The sequence below is a fragment of the Haemaphysalis longicornis genome, unplaced genomic scaffold (genome assembly GCF_048455015.1).
Source record: "Haemaphysalis longicornis isolate Haplotype H1 unplaced genomic scaffold, Haemaphysalis longicornis Haplotype H1 scaffold_9, whole genome shotgun sequence".
NCBI lineage: Eukaryota > Metazoa > Arthropoda > Arachnida > Ixodida > Ixodidae > Haemaphysalis > Haemaphysalis longicornis.
In genome coordinates, this window is record NW_027526460.1 from 83,639,242 (window position 1) to 83,659,522 (window position 20,281).

At 47.1% G+C, this 20,281-nt stretch overlaps 1 long non-coding RNA gene across 1 annotated transcript in view; it reads left to right on the forward strand.

The window, feature by feature from the left end:
* The first annotated feature begins 1,053 nt into the window (after positions 1 to 1,053).
* LOC144152319 (uncharacterized) overlaps positions 1,054 to 20,281 on the forward strand; it is a 66,699-nt gene continuing 47,471 nt past the window's right edge. Inside the window, exons 1-2 of the long non-coding RNA XR_013319144.1 lie at positions 1,054 to 1,196; positions 9,381 to 9,526. This is a non-coding gene — a long non-coding RNA (uncharacterized LOC144152319). The remainder of the gene's footprint in view (positions 1,197 to 9,380; positions 9,527 to 20,281) is intronic.

A 20,281-nucleotide genomic window follows, 5' to 3' on the forward strand; every position in this document is an offset into this window, starting at 1 on the left:
AAATATTACCAAGTTGAAGGACAGTCAAAATCAAGAGGAGGGAGAGTGTCTGAGTCTCTCACCATGGCGTAACCCCTGTGGGTGACGTACGTGCACTCTCGCTGCATCAGCATGGAGCGCAGACCGCAAGCGTGAAGAAGCAAGAGAAAAGGTTAGGCTCGATTTTTTCAGTGTCTGTGGGAAGTAACGCAGCCTGTTGGGAGTGTGTTCGCACCAACTGCATGAGAGCAAGGGAGAGAAATCATCACGTATGAAGAACGACGCCGCGACCACTGCGGGATGTCCTCCTACTACCGCTGTTACGACAACGCTGCGGAAGACCGGTTACGAGACGCCTAGCGGAAGCGTCAACGCCAAACCTGCTCTCCATACCGCACAATATTGGCGGTTCGGAAAAGCAGAACTGATTGCATTTAAATAAACATTGGGATTATCCAAAGTCAAACGTGTCCGTATCTTTTCATCACGACGGAAATGTGCGCCTAAACTGGGACAACATTGCCTAACGCAGTTTAGAAACACCTCAATATACTCCTGCGGTACATTTTAAGATAATCATTGTGGGCGCCATATTTTGACTTTCCTGGTCAACCGCCTCATAGATTGGGAAGGTCGAGCTGTTTTTGCTGTCCTATATTTGGCATATGCCGTAATGCACCGAAAAATCTTCGCAGCGCAAATTTTTGAAGGTGGATATTTGCTAGTTAGCGCGATGAATAGTATGTTTACTCAGAAAGGTAAGGTCTTGTAAAACCCGGCATAGAAGTTTTTCGTTTTGCCATTTTTTCCCAACTTTTACTCTAAACTCGTATCTTCTCTGCATAAGCGGCAGGGGAATTTGGAATCTCAGTAATGAAATCTGAAGGTCGGCAATACGCGTCACAGCTGAGCTGTCAAGAGGTATATATTTCGAGAAAAGGAATTCACAAATTTATTTTTTGTTGACTGAATGGCTAACAACAACGTCAGAAGGTCATAAAAACAACACGAAAATCCGACGCTTTTTGCCATTTCGCAGCATTTACAATCACGGCTCTAACCTGGCTATATATATACCCGGGTAGAAACGTTTTGTAAATAGGTACCCTCTGATGAATGTTTGCTTCTGTTGCAACGGAAAGATGTACCTTCCGCTTGTATATTTTCTTGCACTTGCCTCCACCATATATGCTGAAGAGTATGATGACCTTATCGAGGTAAAACGTTTCGTAATTCTTTTCTTCGCACCGTCTCAGTGCTCCTTATTATGCGCTTTCATGGAACAGTTCTCCATTGGAAAACTGGCGTACTAATCCTAAATTTTTAGAATTGCGATCAAGGCTAGGGAAAGCCCATAAAGTGTTGGAAATTATTAAAATACTCTTCGCTTTTATCTCTACCGACTATTTAAATATCTCGTAACGAAGTTCATTACTTTCCTCTTCTATATTCGTACGTCAGTATTTCTCCATCTGCTTTATATAAATTCTTAAGTTGCGGCAGGATAGAGGACACGACACGTGAGATAGGCGAATGAAGTATTTACAATATATTTATATGACGCCCACGGCAGAGCCCGCGCAGCCTGCGCGCACACACACAGCTTTATCGTCGTTGGTGGCTAGGACTACAGAGCTACATTCAACTTCTCTTTTCATCGTCTTCTCGTGACGTGGCCTCCAGGTTGAAAGCGACCATCCCGGATCAGGTGGCAGTAGGTAGGTGATGTAGTGAAAACGAAATATGACATAAAAATGTACAGTGTAGTCCTTGCTGCCACAAGTGACAGTGGTCAGCTCGATGAAGACTGGTCTAGTATATATATACAACTACGCCCCCCGTCCGTATGTAACGGTGTCGGAAACCCTTGGGGACGCGCCGGAGAACGGGGAAGGAACTGTCGTTAGCTTACGGACGGCATGGCGCTGGTTAGATCGTCTTGTCTCGGCAGGGCATGGGAAGGGGACATGGGTATGGCGAATGGTGACGCCCGTGGCTTTCTGGGGCTGTGGTGGGCCGGCGGGATCCAGGAGGCTTGGAGCGACCGCTCCAGGAGCCGAGACGGTGGGAATCCCTGTGGCGGCAATTAAAACCACACACCCCACCAAAGATGTTCAGTTTCGGCAGGCAGCGGACATGAACCAAAAGATAGAACAGCGATTTATTTACAGTATTACACCAAATAAATGCTCATAAAAGAGGGCACACGGACGAAGTGAGGGCAGATACACACCGCGAAATTATTGTGTGATAATGGAGTACCACTGTGCCCACAATACTACCCTAATCCAGTGTTCTCTTCTTCGACTGCTCGTGGGTGGGTGCATTTATATTAAGTATATATATATATATATATATATATATATATAGAGAGAGAGAGAGAGAGAGAGTAAGGAATGAGGGGAAGTTGTTTCGCACACGGAGATTATGCAAACAGTCAGGTTATGCCCGCTGTAAAACCACAACACCAACAAAAAAAATAGAAAGGGGATGAGTTAACAAGGCAGCTCTCAAGATCGCTCGACGACATGGCAGCGCACATGCTGAGCTGCAAGTTCAGGCACCACAAAAGCGTGGACAATGGCGGTTTCAAAAAGAAGAGAAACATACAAAATAAAGTATTCAGTGGGTGAGGAGTCCGTTTCAGACGGATTCATATAGGCATAAAAGACGTAACGAAAGACTGTATTTTGTGTCCTTTGATGGCCGTTTTCGAATCATCAATTTTAATTGCCGGGATCGGCCAATGGGATAGAGACAGCGCAATTGCCTCCCCTTCCGCGTGCGGATGGAGAGGGAATTGATGGAGAGGGGTGCCATTCGGTCATATATGGCCGTCCCTGCACATGCTTCGTGATGTTTGAAACTAGCAGCGTCTACATATACCGTATATGGCCTGATGGGGTACTTTTTACCCAATGTCCGCGCACGCTGTTCTCCTCGCTTCTGATTGTGCACTGGTTGCATATTGCGTGTGAGTGTGCGTACGCATAGCAAGCCATGAAGTTCTTGAGAAATAAGGACACGCGCGTCGCTTATTATTGCGGCTTTGATGCCTAGCTTGTTCATACTGTGTCGGCCAGTAGGTGTTTTCGACAGGCGACAGAACTGGTTAAGCAGGTGAGCTTCGATTAGCTCTTCTGTGGTATTATAGGCGTGGAGCTCTTCCAGTCGGGCAGTAGAAATACTTTGAGGTATCTGGAAAGCAGTTTTACAAATTTTGCGAATCAGTCCACTGATTTTAGATAATTCACACGGACAGGGATTAACGGATGGCAAATATTAGGTAATGCGGCTAAGTACAGAAGCTTGAATTAGCTGTATTCGCTCGGCATCTTTCAACCCCTTGTTGCGTACAGTAATTCGGCGTATGAGGCCAACCGCTTGGTTGACGTGGAAGGTGAGCTGGGCTATGTAACGAGTGTTGACTCCGTTACTCTGCATAGTGAGCCCTATAATATTTATGTTCGGTACTTCAGGTACGTTTGTGTGGCTCGTGTATTTTTATTTATGTGGTTGACTGAGCAGTTCGTTTCGCTGGAAGTAAAAGAAGTTGGGACGTGTCGGGTGGGCATTCAAGGCCTGCCTTAGTGGCTTCTGCAATGACTATGTCAGCCCCCACTTCAAGAACATCTTCAATTTGTGCATCACTGCCTCCCGATGTTCAAAGGGTTATGTCGTCAACATAAATACTATGCCGAAGATGAGAAATCCGAGCAGGCTGCTGAGGAAGATTGAGCAAGGCTAGGTTGAAAAGCAGCGGGGAGAGTACAGCCCCTTGAGGAGTACCCATAAAGGAAGGGGTATGGTGTGGGTTACAATATCACCAATTTGTAGCACTGCCGTGCGGGTGCTTCAGAAACTTCACATAGTTGCACGTGCGTTGGCCGGGAGCGGTTGATTTTAAATGTTTGAATATGGTTGTGTGGGATACGATACTCTCGAAAGCTTTTTTTGAGATTAAGTAGAAGAATGGCTGCCGCGTCCACTTTGGAGGGAGGTGTGATGTCGTGTTGTGTATATAACCCACCACAGAATCCTACCATAGTAGTCTGCGGAAATGCGTCGGTCCAGTCAAGATAGTTTACCAGACGTGCGTAAACAACGTGTGCCACGTGTTTTCCCATTTAAGACGTAAGAGAAATTGGGCGAAGGTGTTCGAAGCTGAGCGGTTTTTCAGGCATACGCATAAGGAAAGTTTTGGTGTTTCCACTTAGGAGGTAATATTTCATCGCTCCAGTAGTAATTATACTATTGGGTCAATACTGTGATGGAGTTGTCATAAAGGTGGCGGAACATTCTTGTTTGTTATGCCATCCATACCTGGGGCCGACCCGGATGGAAGGTAAGGAGTGCCGATCAGACCTCGGGTTCAGTTGTATCTTGATCTAGCTCCTGATTGTCCGTTCATTGATAAGGCGGAAGCGATATCGTGTTCCTCTGGGCTATGTAAAGGGCTTGGAGGCGTTCTAGAAGTTATTGGTTAGTTCCACGAAATGTCTAGATTATGTTTGTGAAGCGATGGTTGTTGAGCGTTGGGGAGTGAACAGGATAGCGCATATGGCGCAATATGGCTGAAGTGCGACGTGGCCAAGGTTGCCTTTAATCTTGTACCAAAACAGCCCCTATTGCGCCCGGGTCAACCCGGCTGTGTATGCTTCGATTGTTTTACTAACGTTTGCTAGCTTAAGGCAAACGTGTCCATTATGCTTCTGGTGCCTCCATTTTTGCTGTAAGCTTTTGTACACGTCCCACAGGTGCTGAAAGGCGGTTGTCCACCGTTTCAGCGGGAATATGAGGATTGATTAGCTGATCGTGTTGCCATTTATTGTCTATCAGTTCAGTAACCCAGTAACCCACTTCTGAAGTGTAGCGGCATTGACCTTAGGGAGCGGGGGGGGGGGGGGGGCGCGAGTGTTCTGCTGGTAAGCAAGTCTGAAGTCGTCCCAATCGGTGAGATATTACTGTAGAAAGAGGGGCGTTAACGTGGAAGTAAGCCGAAAGTCGATTTGAATGATAAAGTGGTCGCTGCCTAAAATGTGGGTCGTGCAGCTCCATTGTGCCACATCTATCCGGCGTGTAAAAGAGAGGTCTGACGAAGCGGCCTGTTGTGCACTATTACCTATCCTCGTGTGGATGGAAGGACCTGACTCAACAGTCAGCCGTTGAGCTTGAAGGAATTCCCATGAGAGGCGGCCTTTCGTGTGGATGGGCTGGTATATGCCCACGCCGTTCCCTGGGCATTGAAATTACCTAGTACAACTAGTAGGTGCCGTTGCGCAGCTCGCGAGGCAAGAATAAATAGTTGAGTAAAGCTTCGGGCGTGTGCCCGAGGGCTGCTATATACATTTAATGTATATATTCGGGAGGCAGTGCGTTTGGGGGGATATAACACGACAAGACCATGAGGTATATCGATGCTATCAAATTGCCGACGTTCCGGGGATGTGTCGTTGTGCTAGCGTAGCTGCATACGAATTATTGCTGGATTGAAATGTTTGGTACCCTGTGAGTTTTACTTTGAGGCTAGGTTCATGAAAGACTATACCCGAGGGTTATTCTGATTCTGTTGAAAGAAACATCTCCAGGTGAGGTCGTTTTCGGATAAAGCCCCGCAATTCCCGTGTCAGGTTTGAATTGGCTTATAAGGCTTGTGCATTGCCAGGATTTAAATGCGGGATGGGAATATTTTACGCAAGGGTTACGGCAGTATTTTTGGCTACAAGTCCTTGTATGAAGTTGTGCATTTCAGCCCCGAGCACTTCAATTTTAGCTTGCATGGTGGTTTGGTTGGTTAACTTCATTTGATGAAGAATATTGTATCGCTCTTTTTGCTTAGCCAGTGCATTTCTGCATGCATTTTTGATGGCTGCAAGTCGCTCTCCCGAGATGGGGGAAATAACTGTAGGAGCGGAATCGGCCGAGACTGCTTTCTGTTTTGGTGGTGGTTCGAGGGGAGTTCCATTTTCAGTTTCATTAGGAGGGCTATTTGTGGAGGAATTCTACTGGTCACGCGTTTATCTGCTGTCCTGAGATATTATTTTCGTGTTTCAAAGACACGTTCTGCTGACGAAACCGTGATTTCAGCATGAATAGCTTGTTCTCCTTTACGAGCATCACGGTGAGGAGGTGATTTGGGAATTGAGGCGAGCGTCTGGATGGCGCGCTAGGGCAGCCTACCTGCTTTCCGCCGCGGTGTTCTTTTCTGGGCTTGCCGCACTGTGGCATGCTCTTGGAAGGAATACGTTTTTAGGTTGTGAGTTGGAGGGCTCTTGCTGGTCCTTGCCCGACAAGGGGGGGAAGTCTTCTTTTGTGAGTGTTGTGCTCTGGGTCGCTGCCTGCGCATATGACTTCGGGTGGCGGGGTGGTTGGTAGCGTTCGGGGTAGTCCAAAGTTCCGATATGATGTGGACCTCCACAGACACTGCACTCTAGTACACACCGGTGGTCCTCTGAAGCAGTCACCAGTCCCCAAGTGGCCCATCGTGGAGGTGTTTGTGCGTTAGAGCAAACGTCCCGGCGATGTCCAGGCTCCCAGCACGCCGTACATGTTTCAGATTTCCTGCGGAAAGGCTTACATTGATAGGTTACAGATCGGTATCAGATCCAATAGAGAATCTTGGTTCCATCAGAAATGATTTGTGCAATAGTAAAGAAATTCAGGCGATTGGCATCTAGTATTCGTAGGCCAGGGTAGTACAGGCAAACACTGTTGAAGACTTTTTCTGGCGTGCCATCTTCGTGAGTGTTAAAAAAATTGGGCCCATCTCCCCGCAAAGGGGACTCGAGTAAATGCGTCGCATAGGGGGTGGGTGTATTGCGTTAACGTTTAGTGTTTGGGGAGTTGGTGGTAGTGAATGCGTGTATCGGCAGCTTCTTGACGTAGTTTGAATGAGTCAAGCGTATAAGGCGCGTTCGTAGCCTCCCATTCTGTGTCGGCTTTGTGGCGCAGTGGGTAGAGCACCATGTACATTGCGTTCCGCCCGCAGGGTCGAGGGATCGAAAACAGGCGCCGGATAGAATTTTTTTATATAGTGTAGGGGGAGGGGTGCGGACAACGACGGTGCGGACTACGACGGACGTCAACGCGGGTGACATCGTGACTTACTGAAATGCTCTGCATTTAAAATCAGTACCGTAAGTGTTTGCAGTGGCAGACCCATGCGTGGAGAATTTGTATTGATGGCCTCTCAGCACAAGAGAAGTGATTTTTTTTCCTGTTGTCACTCGTGATCTTCCGAGGGTGTGCTCCCAACGATGAAATACGATGTGGCTTGAATATGGATCTGATCGGCGTTGTAGGGTATAAGACACGCTTGTTCTTGAACAGGGTCTGCTAGCGTGGCGAGAGAAGACGCCCGTGAGTGCCAGGCCACCATGCGGGCGAAAGAGTGCGTCATTATTTGTCTCTAATAGCGCCATCATTGCCATTTGACGCATATGTTTGTAGACCATTTTAGATCTTCAAAACACTTGTTATTGCAATCCGTGGTTTTTCTTAGTTAGTGCAAGTTAGCAAACATATCTTTTTATTATTAAAACACTTCCTAGGCTATACCCAGCAGCTCGCCAAGGCAAGGAGCGGCGAAGCGAAGCGGAAAAACGATTCTTCGTAACGTTTTCTAAATACGAGGTTTTTTATATAGTAAGCGCGCGCTAATAAAGGCGAATCAAATATTTCCCGTGTCTCACACACTGAGGCAGGTCATTGTCAAATTAGCAAATGTTGCTCGCTAAGCATAAGGTGGAAGCCCATTCATACGTTTTTCACCGGACCGGGAAAATAAAATGTAAGAACCAGGAAAATGCAGGTGTGAGAAAAATTTTAAAAATAACCGTAAAGAATTTAGCTTTGACTTGCAACCATGTAGTTCTGCAACTTCGGCTTTCGCACCTGCACAACACTCGATAGAGTAAGATTGCTGCTTTTTGCGATCGCTGGAAAACATCACGCCTGGCAATGCAAGGTCCCCAGCGATGTCGACTCTCTTCCGCGCTGGCCCCTCGTCTACTGCGTTTAGTAGTTCAAGCTTTTCCTGAAAGGAAAGCGCCTTCCGTTTCCGCGACGCCATCAAGGCGCGACAAAGTTCGCGGTTGTCAGTTTAAGACTGTTCGCCAAGCTTGAAGCCATCTATGACGGCGAGAGCGCGTGCAGTTCATGCGGTGGTGCTTTCATGGCATACACACATTTCCGGCATTTCGGAGTGAAACTTGCCTTGTAAGCGAAGTAATGATGGTGATGGCATGGAGTAACATGGGGCCATCTAGTGGTGACGATTCGCACACGTTTGCGTTTTCTTGCAGTAAATTCCGTAGCCAAGCCTGTCCAGAGCTTCTCAAACATCGAAATGGTGGTCCGCGCAAGTGGCCCGGGCTGGTTGGGAGACTGCTAAAAATGATCCGGAAGGCACGACGGAAAAGTCAGGACTTTAATACATGGAACTCTTTGGGAGCTACCCCGGCCCTTAACAAAAACAACGTAACAGCCGAAAAAAGGGAGCACTGAGGAACGTAAGAGGCGGGTTCTACTGTACATGTTTACTAGACGAGAAAACGCCTTTGTTGCTGAATACAACGACAAAACTAAGTGTACGCGACATAGCTAACCGTCTTGCAGTTAGCTTGTACTCTTGATGCATAATTGCCTTGCATTCATGCGTTGTAACTAGGCTGCAACTGCCAAAAGTCCTTGGCGCCTTTCCTAGTGCCGCTGGTCAAGCAAAGGTAACTTGAAGAATTCAGATTCAGACTGAGCAACGCTTAGCTTGGTTTGTCCTAGCAGGAAATTATGGCTTGTTTCTAGCGGTAGCATACTTGGTTTATCCGGCGGGAGTTGGTGCTTCTATTGCGGCTGGAGGTGTTTGTTTTTTTTAAGGGCGAAACCCTTAGGGGCTCGGGTGTCATCGTCTCCTGCGCTCGTTGTCTCTCGAAGTCACGGCAATAAAACACCGGGAAACTCTTTTTCCAATGCCTCGCCCGAGAATGCCTCGTGCTTCAAAAACATGACACTTTTACATTAGAGGTGGATACCTCTACTACCAATGGTTTCACCTCCATGGGCAAAAAGCCGTGTTGTCACGAATACACTTACACACTGCAGGCTTCGCCCCTCCCCATGTTTCTCGTTAGTGGAGATGGCCCGGGATTTTTTGTGCGACCCCCTTCTAGCAGTTCAATATTGGGGATTGTCGAAACGATACATCCGGTGGCGGATTACCCATTCATCGCTTAAATTTAACCTCAAAAGGATTAAGAATTGTGGCAAATTTAGTTAGTTCCTCAGAAGACCAACGTTTGGTAATTGTTTACTAAGAGTGTATGATATCTAAAAAAATGTCACTTGCCTTGCTAAACATCCCATGATGAAGTATACTACTAAAGTGCCTTTTCTTGTTTTATTAGTTTTTAAATACATCAGCACCTATATGGACACTCCAGCGAAACTACACAAGAGGAAAAAATCACACCTGCATAAGTGCCACATTGGTTGGAACCATGGACGAGGATAGCTACACATATACTGAGCACTACACCAGTGGAAACGAACAGTAAGTCATTTACTGAGTAATATATTTTAACAAGAATTACAAATGTTGAAGGTTTATCTCCCTCTGAATGGCAATAAAGATACTTTTGTGCTAATATGAACTGTAGAAATAAGCCTCTAGAAAAGGAGGCGGCGGGTATCGAAATATCGATACGATCCCGCTTTCTTGGTCCGTTTATGTCTTTATTGCCTTTTTAATCGCGCGAGCATTATTCAACGCCCCATTTAAAAATTAGGCACCATCGACTCGTCTACACACAGCCAGAGGACAGAGAGCTACAGAGTAAGTCCAGGGAGTGGGAAGTATGCTTAGCCCGCTCTGCGTTTGCATCGTTCCCGACCTCGTTGCTGTGTGTTGCGCCAAGTGTAAGCAAAATAGCCTTTGCCAATGCGAAAGCGCCTTGACGAAGCATGCTAGTTATTGTAGGCACTCCAAAATCAAACATGTAGTGCTGGGCTGAGTCAGCAGCAACAGAGGATGAAATAAAAATTGCGGCTACGAAGTGCTATTACTGCTGGACAAGAAAAATATTAAGAGGCAGCCTAAACCCCCACTAAATCGAGAAAATGTGATCATATAGGCATTTGCACGGTTAACATATAAAGCACGGTTGGCCGGTGCGCATCAGGCATTCAAAAACGCGTTGTTTGAGACTTCTAAAGAACAAGAAAAATGGGAGCATCGTGCAATCCTTGTTTACGAGAGCGAGAAGGTATAGGAGCTCACGCATTGTTAAACTTCCTCCAAAGAATCTGTGGTTGTTTTATTCGTCGTCTCTTATTGTCTGGTGTGTGGATAAACACCTGAATGTGTTAACAAGTACACAAGTTGCATATTGAAAAATAGTGAGCCAAATGTGTTTTAAATATAATACTTTCCGTATTTCTTCTTAAGAGACATCATTCGAAGAACCAGTTATAGATTCCTGTGAGTAAACTTAACCACGGTGTACTATAATGATCAATTCATGCAGTAAGCCATAAAATTTTGTCGAATGACCATCTCGAGCTTACGATCTTACGGTTCGCCGGGCAAATCACCAGCTTTAGGAGCATTAGCTTTTGAAAAATTTCAATTCGCATTCGTTTAACGACAAAGCTGGTTTAAACACGAAGCTCTGGAGGCGTGGACTTTGATCGTTGGCGGTTCGAGCTTTGATTGGTCGAGTGAACCACCTTTCATTTCACCCACGATCATCATCATCGCCGTCATAGAAAGTAGATTTTACACAGTGCGGTTTCGCTTACGGTCACCATCAGAGAGGGAAAAAAGCTTCGCTTTCAAACTAAGCAGCTTCATTTAAAAATGTAAATAAATGTACAACCTAACTTGTAAAATATTAATATTATTGCAATAATAACTTGTAATAAAAAAATGACAGTAAAGAGCAAGATATGAAATCAACCGTTCAAATGCCAACAGGTACAATCTGTACGAAAAATTACTTCACAAGTAAGCTCAATCATGCAAAGCTAGAAGTACAACTTTTTCCTGCACTTTTTCTTATAAAACAGGTTAAAGAAATGTTTACTGAAGAGTTGAACAAATAGTAATTGTAGAAATTAGTAAACTAACCGAGACAGCATCAAGAAAGAAGCATCGGGAAAGTAAAATAGTTTCCGCCACCGAAAAGTTGTTATTTATTTGTTTACAGCTTTCTACATCATGGCACAAGAACTGCCCTAGTTGTACTAATGTTTTCTGAATTTGCCGGTATGGTACACCTGCAGGCTTAAAATTATCGACCAGTTCTCTACATACTTTTATTACAACGACTTTAAGATGTAAAATCATTCTTTAAAAAAAATATATGAAACCGAAAACTTCCCACCAACCTCGGCTAAAAATGAGAGACAGCAACACTTCGCGTTCGTCGCGGAATATTTCTGTGTGACATCATATACAGAGAGTGGCCTAGTTCAACTCGTAAACGTGCCAGCCTGTTTTTCTCGGAGCCGTCACAGCAACAATGTGCACCATTCGTACTGCCTATTTAAAAACTGCCGAATGAAATTATTAAAATGGACCAACCTTAACCGAAATGAACCGACCCTGGAGGAAATGAACCGACCCTGGAAAGGCGTCCAGACGACCCCAGGGAGGAGCTCCAGGCAGCGATCCTGAGCGTGGCAACGCACCCTCGGCGGCTTCGGAAACGAGCACCATCGGGGCTGCCTGGCTTGAACGCTAGAGCTGCGCACCTGAGACAAGTTCCGACAGCACTTGGGGCAAAACACCATCTGCTCCGGCAGCGTGTCCTGCAAACTTCTCAAGTGATGTTACACTACCGGCCCTGCTGATTACAGGTACAACCAGGAACGGACATTAATTGGAAAGTGAGCGGAACCTTACTGTACATTGTGCTCGTCCAGAACGTTTTATCGTTACTGCAGTGAGGAGTGGTGTGATGTTTTGGCGTCGTGCCCAATATATTATTTCCATATTAAACGTCTTGTTTTTCTGCATCCGGTTTGCCTGGGTAATTAACGCGACAATTTTGGCGAGCCGGCCAGGAAACTTCATTTTTCATTGTCGCTGTCAATTCAGCCAGGTGATCATGCACCCAGAGAAACTGTTAGCCCTTACAGATACACTAGGTTTGACGAAGGAGGGGGCGTTGGCGATGTACGAAAGAGCAGCCCAGGAGGAGCAGAAGAGAGCCGAACAAAAGCCGGAAAGAGCAGAGAGAGAACAGAACATACTGGAACTTAGACTGCAGTTGGCTGAATATGCTTCGCGGGGGGCCGTACTGCAGACCGGAGAAACATCAGGTTCGGTGTCACATCCAGCCCCAAGGATCTGCCCCGAAAAATTGATGACACCATTTGATTAGAAGCGAGACGACTTTGGCGCATTCTGGCAGCGTTTTGAGAGAATAGCTACCGGCCAGGGCTGGGACAAGTCCGAATGGGCTACGGCCTTACGTTTGTGCTATTAGGGGAGGCATTAAGCAGCTAAGGTGGAATGCGAGCTTCTGACTCTCATGACTATGATAAGGTGAAGATCGCACTACTACAAAGATTTCGCTTGACTGCTGAAGGGTTTCGACAAAAGTACAGGCGCTCTAAACACGAGGACCGGGAAACTGGTCGACAGTTCGCTGCCCTGCTCAGCAACTCTTTTGACGGGTGGATGGAGCTTTCCGGAACTGGGAAAACCTAAGCAGCTATCAGAAATCGTGGTGTCACCGAGCAATTTTTAAATTGTTGTATTACCAAGTTAGTCGTGTTTCTAAACGCCAAACAACTGCACGCACTTCACGACCTAGCCGAGACGACTAACCCGTTCCCAGAGGCGCAGGGCATAACAAAACTGGATGGTACCAGAGACGAGACGGACACACAACACAACCTAAATGCAAACTCGTCAGGATAGAAAAATCATCGCTATGGCCTGCACGCACCTAGGAAATGTCTCCTATGCAATCGCGTGGGATATTTAGCAGCAGACTGCCGCAGTAATACTCTAGGTGGCAACAGTAGGCTAGTTTGTCAAGTCTGCCTTAAGAGAGGGCACACTACTGAGACCTGTCGCTTTAAGCCACAAGACATAGTTGCGAGCATGTCTCCACATGCAAAACCAGCGCAACGGTGGAATGGTGTTCTAGCAAAACGAGAAGAATTCGGAATAGTAGGCGCATGCACGGCGATGGAAAATATGGACAGAATGCCGATCAGTGAGGGAGTAGTCCGAGGAAAGAAGATCATGGTATTGCGTGATAGTGGTACTAATATGGTACTGATTAAAGGAGTTTGGTCCGAGATGAAGATTTGACAGGAAAGAAGTCAGCAGTTATTTTCGCAGACAGTACCCTCAAGTGGTAACCTGAAGCCATCATAGAGATCTCAACGCCCTATTATTCTGCGAAGGTTAGTGCATCGTGCCTAGATAACCCTTTACATAACCTCATATTGGGGAGTGTTCCAGATGTTCAACATGTAGACACTCCCGGCCCTCGATAGATTTGCAAGGCAGAAATCATCGACAAAGGCAGTTCCCGAACTATATCACAAAAGCTGCACAAGACAAATGGTGATTTACCGCATATAAAGTATGCCCAAGTGGAAATATCAGCAGCCGTTGAAGCAACCGTCAAAGTGATTGAGGAGCAGACCATTCCAAAAGCTTCACTAAATACTCCCCTAACCCTAAACTCTCGTGAGTTGGCGAAGCACCGGATGCAAGATCGGACACTGCAGGGCTGTTATCTGCAAGTACGGGTGGAACGAAGACGATATCATGCTGTTTACATGTTTATAGTTCAGAATGAAATTCTTTACCGAAGACACCTATTCCGCTAAGTACGAGTAGGCATGCAGCTTATCGCACCGCAAGATATACGGCAGGAGTTCTTGCCTTTAGCGCACAAAACCATCATGGCCGGCCGTCTAGGGATGTCTGAAACCACCACGAGAATCACTGAAGATTTCTTTGGCCAGGCATGCGCACGAAAATATGTTAAGTCCTGCCACGTTTGCCAGCGAGATTTCGCCAAAAGCCGTGTTAGCCCAAGGCACGCGGAAGTAGGAGAGGTGGTCTCCGAGCGGCTGTCGAAGTACAGCAAGCCTCATACGAGTGGACAATACAGTGCACGGACATGTCGCATATTCAGCAAGAATTACGGTGATTGCAGCACTGCTCATTCGTACAGTTACTGGGATCAAGTGAATGGGAAGGGAGATGCAGGCGCAGATGGTATGACCAGTTTGATATTAGTAAATGGGATACTTCGTTGGATAATTTAAAAGTTTGAATATGCTGATGTGCAAGTCATGTGAATTGTGCAATGCAGTTTTGCGGTGGATACTTTAGGGTCTAAGGACTGTGGGCACTTGTAAACGTTGAATGGTGTGGTGAACTGTATAGGTGAAGTGTGTATGTTAGAGAATGGTGTACTCTGATTTTGTGGGGCTACAAGCAAGACTTTGAGAGAATAGGCTGTGTTCTATTGGTGCTGAGAAGAAACTGTGCTTCGTCAGCATCAATTGAGTGCACATTTTACATTCAGCGAAGGGGACGCTTTTTTAGGTAAAAACGCCTAAAAGCTGGATGTAATAATGTCATGAGCAACCCTCCCGAGGAGAGAAACCTTCCGAAGAAGAACACAACCAGAGAGAAGAGGAAGAGAGGGGCGTGGAACGAGGATGGCAAGTGATGGCGACGCGTGCGCGAAAGCTCTAGGCACCGACCATAGAAAGGCGACCAGCCGGCCTCCAGATACCAGCTCCAGGCAACGATCCTGAGCGCGGCAACGAACCCTGGGCGGCTTCGGAAACGAGCACCATCGGCGCTGCCTGGCTTGAACGCTCGGGCTGCGTACCCGAGGAAAGTTCCGACGGCACCTGGGCAGCGCACCCTGGGCTCCGACAGCGTGTCCTGCAAGCTTCTCAAGTTATGTTCGACAACCAGGCCCCAGGGATTACAGCTACAACCAGGAACGGACATTAATTGGAAATTGAGCGGAAGCTAACTATGTATTATGCTTGCGTCCAGAACGTTTTAACGTTACCGCAATGAGGAGTGGTGTGATGTGTGGTGTCGTGCGCAATATTGTCTTTCCAAAACATTCATCTTGTTTTTGTGCATCTGGTTTGTTCGGCTAATTGACGTGACAACGACTAAGAACGCTGCTTTCAATCGCAGAGTCCAGGTCAACCGTGTTGAAAGAATCGCTGCTATCCACCGCGAGGCAGTTCACAAAAACCTACGCGAACGCACGAAAAATCAGTGAATTCCATTCTGAGGAAGTGGATGACCAGTGTCGCTGTATGCAGCGCCATTGGACGGAGAGCACACATGCACACGCACAACCACCCAAAACAGAAAACGCACGCACACAAGCACGCACACACAAACATGCTCGTGTGATAGAGCATACTTACTAGTTAATCCGCCTGATTAAACTTGACGGAGCATATATGTTGATAAAATATATATTAGTGATGGGATGGTAAGCATAAAAGTTTCATCCCAGCGGGCCGACATGGGGGCTGTCCATTTTCTTCGTGTAGAATCCCATGTTTAGGAAGCAGGCGAGAATTCTGCTATACATAAAACATCACTGTGAACTACTTAAATATCAAATAAGAAAAAGCCTTGCCCTAATTTTAAATTCGTTCGAGCAGCCAATTTCAGCACGAATCTTTTTCACGAAACGTACAGTGGATTGAGAATTACAGCACATTCACCAGGAGGTTGGCGTGGCCATCCAATTTGTCGATGGATCTTTCGTTGATGCACATAGATTTAGTCAGAAGGCAGCCTGTAACACCTACACCATGAAGAACTGTTCCCGAGCGGGAGCGCTGTCAGGTGCGAGGGTGGCATCCCGTCCTCTCCGCATGTCCTTTTATAGTCCCCATAATGCGCCGTGACATTTCCAGCACCATTGGTAGCGGTTCTGCGTGGCTATCGATGTCGTATGACAATTTTCGTTACTTATGGTATCAATTTCTTCTATAGGCTATTCTCGCAAAGGCCTCACTTGTGCTATTGAAAGAAAAAAGCAATATTTTTTGTGGTGTTGCTAGCTGACGAAGGTGACAGCAGAAACGCTAAGTAACAGAGCCTCAGCCCTCGCTTTGATACTGGTTATTGTAACATGAATGGGCACGTTAACACAAAGATGCCCCGATATACAGAGTTCGACTTCCAGCCAGATCTCCAAATATGGGCTTGCAAATAATTGTTCCTTGCGAGCCTGTGTGGTGTTATCTCTTGCTGTTTCGGTGTAGCGAAGATCTAACGAGCCTCCAGCGCACACAAAGAAATAAATCACAGTGCTCCCTTGAACTTCTCATCAGAGACAGTTTCTTGCATCTGCTAGCCATAATGTTCTCATCATAGAATGTATTCCTTGTTTTGTCAGAAAAGTTACGGTGACAACGTGCCAGAAAAAAAATTGCGGTGTGGCCGCAAGGAACACGCGTACCAAGCTGATGAGCGCAGTGAGGGCACAGCATGACTGATAAAAAGTGTCCTTTGGTGAACTAACTACTTAGTATTTCCCGTAAGTACTATGTGCTATTAGCCGAATACTAGCGGAACCCGACGGTGTGTCTAAGTGGCCCAGCCGATGAGTTGCTGAGCCAAAGGGCGCGCGATCGATTCACGGCCGCGTAGGAATCTTCAGACGGAGGCGAAAAAAACGCTCATCTTTCGATATTTAGGTGAACGCTTAATATCCCCTAGTGGTAAAATGTGGGATGGTCTCGTTATTAGGTTCCAAAACTTTGAACTGGCCGTCGTATGGGGGTGCAGGGCGGCTTCGCTGAGTCGTGTCACCCAATTCCCCGTCTAGCTGAGTGCATGTCGGGAGAAAGAAAACCCTTCGGTGGCTGGTGACGCGCCGTGCTGCTGGCTTGAATTGTGCAAGACATGCGCGCAGCTTCTTGATGTGGTCGGATGGGGTTGAAGCGGAAAGTGTCAGGTCGGAAGAGAGTTCTAAAGAAAGACTCACTGTTGAGCCGTGCACCATTTTGGCTGCGCTGCAGCCGAGGTCTTCCTTCACCGTTGAGTGTAGGCAAAGAAGAACGAGCGGGAGTGTTTCCACCTTGCGCTAGCGAAAGTTTTGCTGTGAGTGCACCTTTTAGTTGCCGGTGCAAGTGCTCAACCGTACCGTTGCTGGCGGGGTGGTAGTCGGTTTTATGCTGCAGTCTCGTGGCAAGGAGGGTCGAAAGCGCGGAAAGGAGGTTGCTCTTGAATTGCCGTTCTCGGTCAGTTGTTCTGCGGGTGGGGCCACCGAAGTGTGACGCCCATGTCTGAATAAAGAGTTGTGCGACAGTATCAGCTGATATGTCCGGAATCGGTATGGCCTCGCGCTATTGGCTGTATCTGTCGATGCATGTGAGCAGGTGCCTGAAACCTTGGCATTGCCATATACGGCCGCACCAGGCCGAAGTGAACGTGGTCAAAACGCAAGTGAGGAGTCTGAATCTCCTGTAGTGCAGCCCGGTGTGGCGAATCACCTTCAGCTGTTGATGCCTTTCATATGTCTCACCCCAACGTCGCACATCCGCGTTCACGCCGGGCCAAACAAAGTGTTACGTTTTCTGCCGCATTGTGGCGCGGACAACTAGGTGGCTGAAAGAATGGAAAGGGCTGAATACCACTCGCGGAACATTTAGTGAGACAATAGGGCGGTGGGTTGCCAGGGAGGTATCGCAGGTCCTCGTGCCTTCGACGTGAGAAATTGCACCTTGAGAAAGCACGAGTGAAGCGCTCAATCTTTCAGTCTGGTCAGCTCAGTGTCCACCCGCTGATCCGCGGCCCGAATTGCGAAGTCCAGGATTTTTTTGTCGGAAACGTAGGAGCGAGACAAGTCTAACATTCAAAAGAAAGAGGGAATGACTCAGCAGTGAGCACGTGGCGACGTCGCTTGGAAGCGTCCGCTACAAAGGAGCATTTTTCTCTACAAGCGGGCGTCAGACAGGGGTAAAAGGAAACGACCACTCGGCGAGAGCCGCGCATGCGCAGTTCCGGGAGGCTTCCGCTATACTCTAATAACTAGCGGTAGTACTGACATTATGTGAATTAGTAGGGTGGTTGTACTGCCCGAATTGGCTTACCAAGCCACCATCCTCCAACCTTGCTGACGTTTTGAGTATTTTAGCTGTTATTAATGCGGCTGATAACATCGGCGTTATCGTGCGTTCAACGGTAATGTTTTAAAATTAGCAAGGTGCCTTTGCTACGTTGACATAGAGGGATGTACGTACACTGCTTGGCCATTCCCGAAATGGGAACGAGTGAAGTCTTCGTATTCCGGAAAAATAAAAGGAATTGAATATAGGCAAGTTTTATTCCTCGGAATAAAATGGGAAGGAAATTGGGATGCTAATTCCGCAAAACGTCTATTCGCTGAAGCGCTCAAATGTGCTCTCTGATGGCTGCTGTGCGGCGTGCGCTTTGTGGGGAGAGACAATCGACCAGTGCCAGCACAGGACACGCTCACAAGATTCTGGTTAAAGTGTTGGAACAATACAAGGAGAGTATTTCACAATTTCTCATTCCTGGCTCGGCTGATCGCCCGGGGACGAAAGCTTGCGCATTTTTATTTTCTTTTCCTTTGTCACCCGCTTCCCGCGACGTCTTTTGCGCGGAGAGTGCGTGGGAGAAGTGGGGGGCCGGAACTGTAAACATAATTCGCAAAAAATTACACCATCTTCCCGTGGGGAACCTTGATGAGGATGCGAAGCATCATGGGGGTTCCGTGTGGTTCCATTGTGTTGCCGTTATGTGGAGTCATCTGGGGTTTAGTAGCGCCAAAGTGTATTCCGCGTCCGGTTACACACCGTTGGCAAAGGCACGCAAGTACTGTTGTGTGACGGTGAGTAGGCGGTGGTTTTCGAGGCGCCGAAACGTGTCCATCATGTTCTTGTCGATGTTGTCGACTCTGTGGTAGAATCGGTAGTCTCCGTCAGCGTTGGTGAGGTAAAAGTTGTTGACGTTGGTGCACCGGCGGAGAGAAACGTACACGCCCTCCTCTTCGCAGCCTTGTCGTCTTCTCCTTCTTCTTCAGCGGTTGCCCTACGGGAAGATGACGATGGTGGTTGAACGCGAAACCATCGCATGATGGATTTTTTGGTTGGGCAATCCCTGTGGGCTCCTGCCACAATCATCCTCAGGGGTGCCTGGCCAGGCATGCACAGTGGGGGTGCGGACGGCGGACAACAACGACAACGACAAGGGAGGGAGGGACACAGCCCCGAGCTTGAGATGCGCCACGTCTAAAAACACATGAGGGGAAGTCCCGTTCACAGCCTGTTTTCACGCGCGCTCTCTCTCTCTCTCTCTTCAACTAACACAACCTAGGCTTGCGTATGTGTCGTGCGCCTGCGTTTCGGCACCGCGGAAAATACCATTTGGGTTGGCATTATTGTGGGGCTACGCTTTAGCTTACATGTATACAAAGAGAGAACTCACGAACCAGGTGGACAGCACAAAGGAAGCTATCAACTCAATTTATTATAAACACAATGTTTGAATGGGCATCACGAGGGACAGGGAGATGTCTCAATAGGAAGCTCCAAGGACACTGTTACAGATGCCAGCTAATGGCCCCTTCAGACAATCTGTCGCTGCACTGCATAATTGTGAGTGCAGCCCAGTGATTGAAAATATTTCAGTTGTGGCAAAAAGCACAGATATACCACCCGCGAAATTTCAGAACCGTTTCACATATCCAGGGAGCAGAGCGCCAACATGGTAAACTTTCATAACAAGCAGCTTCAGGAAGTCGATGAAACGAACGATAAAGCGTAATGCAAAGAATCCCCTGCTACTCAAAACATAAACAAAGGAATAGTGTTTGTTAACAGGTGATGATGGTTTGCGTCCTTTCACCTGTGAGTAATATTGAAAAGTTCTCCCAGAATTGCCGCCCCCCCCCCCTACTTTTTTATCTTGTAACACTTTCGATGTGTTTGGTCCCTACGCATATATTTTACTAGTAATAAATAAATTATTAGTTACGGTCGTGCTGTCATCTTTGTTCGTGTGTCGTAATTTTGTGTACTGTGCAACCTAAAGCACACTCTACAAAACCGGATGTGGAATACACTTTTGGGTATAGGAGACGCCATAATAGGTGTAGCAAAATAGCAGACGCCGGTGCCTGTAGTCTACCGTTAGAGATGGAAGACTGTCGCCATATACAATATTTATTGAGCTGTTGCGCGTATCAGCCGCAATGCCACTTTAGTATTGTTACGTGTACTTCTTTTTAAGCGTGTACCTTTAACAGCAAAGGTGTTG